We start from the raw sequence: 7,928 nt of genomic DNA, 5'->3' as shown, positions 1-7,928 counted from the left end.
AATGACGATCAAATACCAAAGGGAAGATTTCTTCATGATGCCTGCATTGGATGTTCGTCAGCTCCAGAATTATTGCCATCTAGTTAGTCTCTCATACGGTTCTTTTAGCTCAGATAAAATATAATTTCCCCAACACTTATTTCTCCCATCACAGCCCTTTAATACCCCAACAACTAAAAATGTCTGTTTTATACCCTATCATTCACATGGACATCTGTCCCTTTAGCTCTCTCCTCAAAGACTTGAAGCCCATTTGTCTATGCAAACACTCTCATCGAAGCACCTCCATTCAGCACCCTATCCTTTTCATTAAATCCCATCTCAACAATAATAATCTATACATATGTACAACCCTTAATGTTATGAAATGTCCCAAACCATTTCACAGAAGCATTATTAATGAAAATATGACTCCTGGCCATATTAGGATGCACAAAGCTTGGTCAAAGAGATAGCTTTGTAGGATTATCTGAAAGGTATGGTATAGAGACAGAGAGATTTAGTGAGGAAATTGCAGATGGATTTGGGCTAGATAGCAGGAGGTACAGATACATGAGTGGAGCAATTAAAATTGAGAATACTCAAAAGGTGAGACTTAGAGAAGTGCAGATATCTTGGAGGACTGCATTTGTCTGCAGGAGATAGGGATGGGTGAGACAATGAATGGATTGGAAGAATTTTTTAAAAAATTGAGTTGTTCCTTCGCTGTGGAGGACAGATGGGGCAGCAGGATTACATACAGATTATGACAGAGTTTTGGATGGCCTTAATCTCACAATGAGATAAACCTGGGCGTCTTCAGCATCGATATGGAAACAGATGTTTTGTTTACAGAAGATGACACAGCATTCAAATGAGAAATAGGAAGAAACTAGGGAAAGATCCTTGGGGGAATCTCTGTGGTAACCATGTGGAAGGGTGTAGAGATGCATGTGATGTAATGTGTGACGCTGCTAAAAACTGCTTTGGTTCATTGACTCAAGCAAATTGATTGTTGAATTCAAACACGAAGTTCTGGAAAAGTTAGACTCTCATTTGTGAAGTGACACACATTCATAGACTTTGAAGAGGAAAGGCATTTTACAGATAGGCAGTAATTTTCAGCCATGCTGGTTCACTTTTTGAGAGAAGTGATAGTGGCAGATTTGGAGGGAACTGTTAACAATGTTAGTGAGCATCAGCAGCCACATGTGGAAGAATGGTAGCTTACAGGAGAGTGATGTTCCAGGAAAAGAACTTTTCAAACAGGAGGAAAGCTATAGGAAATCATCTCATAGGTTCATTTTCCCTGTCATATTGCTTGTTGCTGACACAGGCATAAGGACTAACAAAATTGGTATCATATTTGTAAATAAGACACTTCAGATTGTCAATGTGCAAAATCCTGTTGAAAAATTGGTGAGAGTTTCAAATGTGCAGACAATGACGAGAAGTGGGAAACTGATAAAACTTCAGGAGCAAAAGAGGTAGATACAGCCTGAAGATTCTCAAACAGAGATAAGATGGAGAGCTTATGGCAATTTTGAAAGTGATCATTGTCATGGTCAGACAGCATGAAAAGAAACCCCAAATACATTCTATATTCTGCACTGTATTTTTGTTTTAAGTTCTGTATAGTTTTAAAATGGGCATTATAAAATAGCTGAGGCTCATCATATGGTCATTATTTTTTCAGAAGATTTTGAACTCATTGTATTATATAGACATTCCACCTAAATTTGTCATAAAAGTGGGTCAAATATTTTTGTGGCTAGTTGATGTCCATGTATCCTGGTGGCTAGCTTTCTGGCTGTTTGTCCAATGTAGTATTTGTTACAGTTTCTGGCCACATAAAGTCATGAGGATGAGGAAGGACACCACTTCGACTGGGACAACACATCCATCCTAGGATAAGCCAAACAGAGACACACACGAGAATTCCTAGAAGCATGGCATTCCAACTGGAACTCAATCAACAAACACATTGACTTGGATCCCATTTACCACCCCCTGAGAAAAAGAACAGGAAATGATATCACCAGAGAAAATGACATCACCAACCCAAGGAAACCCAAGCATATAAATAGAAAGCGGGCTATACCACCAGTGCTTTATCCGGAGGTTCACTGAAGATGTTACCTAGTATGGTGATGAAACATCCAAAAACACACCTTCCAGCTCAGTGAGCAAACCCTCATCCAGAATTTTGCCATTTATTGCAAAAGGAATAGAATGAAAAGGTAAGGAAATGTTGTTGCAATTGCACAAGACATTTGTGAGACTGCATCAGGGTCATTAGGTATCTTCAAGACTGAGTATTAGACAGATTATTAATCAGTAAAGGAATCAAGGATTATGGGGAGAAGGGAAGTTGAGGATTATCAGATCAGCTATCAGCTAAATAGTGGAGCAGTTCAATAGGCCAACAGTCTATTTCTGTCCATGGACTATTTCTGTCCATATGGTCTGATGAAAAGGCACACACAAGGGAAAGCATCCTTTTCAAATTGACCTTGTTACAGCCACCAAGAGAGGAAGTTAATACTAAAAGGGAGACAGTTCACTCCTCCTCACCCAGAAACTTGACAATTTTCAGTAAACTGGTGAACTTTGCCCAGCAACTAACCACAAGCATAACAGAGCAAATCTATTAATAGGAATCGTGGGGAGGCAGGAAACACTCCACTGGTTGGAGTTATACTTGGCACCTGGGAAGATAGTTGTGGTTTTTGGAGGTTATTTATTTCAGCTCCAGGACATTGTGCAGGAATTCCTGAGGGTAGTGTCCTAGGCCCAACCATCTTCAGCTGCTTCATCAGGGACCTTCCCTCCATCATAAGGTCAGAGGTGGGAATGCTCGTTGATGATTGCACAATGTTCAGCACCATTCATGATTCCTTAGATACGGAAGCCAAACATGTCCATATGCAGCATGGCCTGGACGACATCCAGGTTTGAGTTTATAAGTGCCAAGTAACTTTCATGCAACACAAGTGATATGCAATCTCCAACAAGAGAGATTCAACCCCTGCCATTCAATGGTATCACCATCACTAAATTTTCCCACTAAGACTGGTGGTATAGTAGACAGTGAAGCAAGTTACCTGGGTATGCAATGAGATCTTGATTAACTGGACCAGTGGGCTGAGGAATGGGCAAATGGAGTTTAATTTAGATAAATGCAAGGTCTTGCATTTTGGTAAAGCAATCCAGGACAGGCTTACATATTGAAAGGCAGCGCCCTAGGGAGCGTTATAGAACAAAGAGATCCAGGGGTACAGGTTTGAGCTCCTTGAAAAGGGAGTCACAGGTAGACAGAGCGGTGAAGAAGGCTTTTAGCATGCTAGCTTTCATCAGTTCTACTGAGTAGGAGATTGGATGTCTTGTTGCAGTTGCACAAGACAATAGTGAGGGCACATTTTGCGTGCAATTCTGGCCACCCTACTACAGAAAGGATCTTATTAAACTAGAAAGAGTACAGAAAGGATTTACTGGGCTGCTACCTGGACTGGAAGGTTTGTGTTATAGGGAGAGGTTGGATAGGCTGGAACTCTTTTGCCTGGAGTGTAGAGCTCTGAGGGCTGACCTCATAGAGGTGTACAAAATCATTAGGGGCAGAGATAAGATAGATAGCAGACAACTTTTCCCCATGGTAGGAGAGTCTAAACCGAAAGGGCAGAGGTTGAAGGTGATAGGGGAGAGATACTAAAGGGCACAGGGAGGACAGTTTTTTTTCACATAAAGAGTGGTGAGTGTCCAGAGCAAGCTGCCAGAGGCAGTGGTGAAAAGCAAGTACAATGTTGTCATTTAAGAAACATTTAGTCAGAGACACGGATGGAATAGGTATGGAGGGATGTGGATCAACACAAGCAAATGGGACTAGTTTAAATTGTGAAAACTGGGCAGCTTGGACAAGTTGGGCTGAAGGGCCTGTTTTCTTGCTGTAGACCTGTATGACTCTACCACTGAGCAGAAACTGAACTGACTGGATTCGCCATATAATCACAGCGGCTTAAAGAGGCAGTCAGAGGCTGGGAATTCTTCAGTGAGTAACTTACCTCCTGCATCCCTAAAGCCTGTCCACCATCCAAAGTCAGGAGTGTGATGGAACACTCCCCACTTGCCTGGATGGGTGCTGCTCCAACAGCACTCAAGAAGCTTGACACCATCCAGGACAAAGCAGCCTGTTTAATTGGCACCACATCCACCCCCCCTTCAACATTCACTCCCTTCACCACTGACAGGAGCAGTGTGCACCATCTACTAAATGCGCTTCAGTGACTCCTCAAGCCTAACGCATATTCATAGTTCTCAAGAAAGGACTGGAAGGTATCAGTTGTGTCAAACTTAAAGATTTGACACAGAGGGGTACTTTCTCTGGATTTGAATCAGCGTACCGTGACAATGGGATCATAGATTCATAGAGTCCTACAGCACGGAGACAGGCCCTTTGATCCAAACTGGTCCATGCCAACAAAAATATCCAGCCACGCTCACCCCATTTCCCTGCACTTCACCCACACACTTCTAATCATTTTCTATCCATGTATTTGTCCAACTGCCTTTTAAATGTTGTTAATATACCCGCCTCAATCACTTCCTCTGGCAGTTCATTCCATATGCATACCACCCTCTATGTAAAAATGTTGCCCCTCAGGTTCTCTTTTCTTCTTTCCCCTCCAATTTTAAACTGATGCCCTCTAGCCCTCAATACCCAATCCTAGCAAACAGACTGAGTGCATTCACTCTCACCAGGCCTTTCATGTTCTTATACACGTCTATAAGATTCCCCTTTGGTCTCCTATGCTCTAAAGAAAAAAGTCCTTATTTTTCCAACCTCTCTCTATAACTCAGACCCTTGAATCCTGGCAACATCCTTGTAAATTTCTTCTGAACTCTTTCCAGTTTAATAACACACTTCCTATAGCAAAGTGACCAAAACTGAACACAATACATTAAGTACGGCCTCGCCAACATCCTGTATAACTGCAACATAATCTTGGGGTGTAGTTTCAAACTTTGTTTTTCTAACTGTGTTCCATATATGGGTTTTTCTTGTATAATGACTTTCTGTCCTGTTGTAAGAGGAACTCTGCTGCCTCATGTGACTGAATGTCAGTGAATAACCACCACTTTAGCTAACCTAAAATAAAAACTGGCCTATCAGGACAAATTTCACTCTGAGATCTTACATGTAGGGACATCAGATAGGAGTCTAAAACCTGCTTAGGCCAATGTACTGAGGCCCCTTAGCAGTGCCCTTACCAGTGACACTGCTGAATATTAGGGTGGCATCGTGGCTCAGTGGTTAGCACTGCTGCCTCACAGCACCAGGGTCCCAGGTTCAATTCTGGCCTCCGGCGACTGTCTGTGTGGAGTTTGCACATTCTCCCTGTGTCTGCGTGGGTTTCCTTCGGGTGCTCCAGCTTTCTCCCACAGTCTAAAGATGTGCAGGTCAGGTGAATTGGCCATGCTAAATTGCCCATAGTGTTAGGTGCGTTAGTCAGAGGGAAGTGGAACTGGGTGGGTTACTCTTCGGAGGGTCGGTGTGGACTTGTTGGGCCGAAGGGCCTGTTTCCACACTGTAGGGAATCTAATCATCTTCAAACGTTGCACAAGAACAGTTAAGCTGCAAAGTTCCTGCTTCATCAAGTGAGGTTAGCCATGACCAAGTGATGGAACGTTGCAAACTCCAGACTGACATTTCAGTGGAGCGCTGAGGAAATGCTGCACTGTCAGAACTGCTATCTTCTGTGCATGTTAAACCTAATTCCTGTCTGCCCTTACAAATGGATCTAAAACTTCCCAAGGGACTACACCAGACAACCGTGGGCAGCCCTTCCCTAAAACTCATTATTGTTCTGCTGCTTGTGGGAGCCTTCGGTACACAAACTGGCTGCTTCATTTCTAAGAACGGTAACCCCAATGTTTTGGGTACAAAGCTCATTGGGATATACCATAGAGGCATAGAATCATAGACCCATACAGCATAGCTATAGGCCCTTCAGCCAATCGTGTCTATCCTGACCAACAAGCACTAATTATACTAATCCCATTTACCTGCACTTGGCCCATAGCCTACTGTGCCCTGATATTTTAATGCTCATTCTTAAATGTTGTGAGAGTACCAGCCTCCACCAGCCTCTCAGGCATCATGTTCCATATTTCTACCACTCTCTAGGTGAAAATAATTTTTCTCAGATCTCCTCTAAACCACTTACTCTTCACCTTAAATTTACTCCCTCTGGTCTTAGGCATGACTGCAATGAGGAAGTGATTCTCACAGTCCCCTCTGTCTCTGCCTCTCATAATTTTGCAGACAGGTAGTTCTTCTATAACACAATGGTTGCGTTATTGTGCAACCCCACATTATAGAAAAATCGCACTTTAGAAACAGTGCTTAAAGTGCTGGCTATGTGATTGTGTTCAGGCTTTAGAAACAGTGTCGCCAATAGGTCAATCGCGTTACAATGAATTTGCACTAACGAATGCATGTTATAGCAAAACGGCCTGTACCTGCTGAGCCACTTCTGCTCCAAGGAAAACAAACCTAGCCTTTGCCAGTCTCTCCTCATAACTGAGATTTTTCATCCCAGGCAACACACTGGTAAATCTCCTCTGCATCCTCTCCAGCGCAATCACAGCCTTCTGAAAATATGGTGACCAGAACTGCACACAATATTCCATCTATGGTCTAACCAATGGTTTATAAAGTGGTAACAAGATTGTCTTGTTCCTATATCCTATGCCCCGGCTAATGAAGGCCAGCATCCCAGATGCTTTCTTCACACCTGCCTACCTGTGCTGACACCTTCAAGGATTTATGTAGTGGTACACCAAGGTCCCTTTGTTCCTCAGTACTCGCTAGGAAGCCATCATTCATTGAGTATATCCTTCCCTTATTGCTTCCTAAAATGCACCACCTCACACTCATCAGGATTAAACACCGTCTGTCATTGCTCTGTCCAATTTACCAGCTGATCATAATCAGACCATGGACTGAGACCGTCCTGCTCACTATCAACAGCACCAACAATTTTCGTGTCATCTGCGAACATGCGACTTATACCTTCCACATTTGCAACCAAATGAGTTGTTAAGGTGCATAACAACCAGGTGCACTGCTGGTCACAGGTTTCCAATCACAAAGCCGCGTCTCCACTATCATCGTTTGCCTTTATTTGTAAGACAACTTGGATCCAGTTTGCTCTAACCTTTTGGACCAGCCTTCCATGTGGGACTTTGTCAAAGGCCTTATTGAAGTCCATGTAACTGACATAAACTGCACTACCCTCATCAATATATTTAATCAAAAATCTCAATTAAATTAGACAGAGTTGAGTTCATGGGACACACTATAAATTCATAGAGTCATAGAGTCATACTAGCCCTTTGCCCCAAACTGGTCCATGCTGACCAAAATGTCCGTCCACACTAATTCAAACTCCTTTTCTTTTCATAGATGTTAATTGCACAGATGGAGACTACTCAATCCATATTTCCATGCTGTTGGCCATAGTTCTGAAGGCTAAGGCATGACAAGTGAATCCTTAAATACAACACGGGCAACATGGTGGCTCAGTGGTTAGCACTGCTGCCTCACAGTGCCAGAGACCTGGGTTCAATTCCACCCTCAGGCAGCTGTCTGTGTGGAGTTTGTACATTCACCCTATGTCTGCGTGGGTTTCCTCCGGGTGCTCCGGTTTCCTCCCACAGTCCAAAGATGTGCAGGTTAGGTGAACTGGCCATGCTAAATTGTCCATAGTGATCAGGGATGTGTAGGTTAGGTGTGTTAGTCAGGGGCAATGTAAGTAGTAGGGGAATTGGTCTGGGTCGAGGGTTGTTGTGAACTTGCTGGGCCTAGTGCCCTGTTTTCACACTGTAGGGATTCTAGGTATTGTAATGGAAGTTTTTGTCTCAACCACTCAGTGAGTTCTGCACTCCCACCA

This window comes from Chiloscyllium plagiosum, chromosome 15, assembly GCF_004010195.1.
Source record: "Chiloscyllium plagiosum isolate BGI_BamShark_2017 chromosome 15, ASM401019v2, whole genome shotgun sequence".
Classification (NCBI taxonomy): Eukaryota; Metazoa; Chordata; class Chondrichthyes; order Orectolobiformes; family Hemiscylliidae; genus Chiloscyllium; species Chiloscyllium plagiosum.
This window is presented reverse-complemented; position numbering follows the sequence as displayed.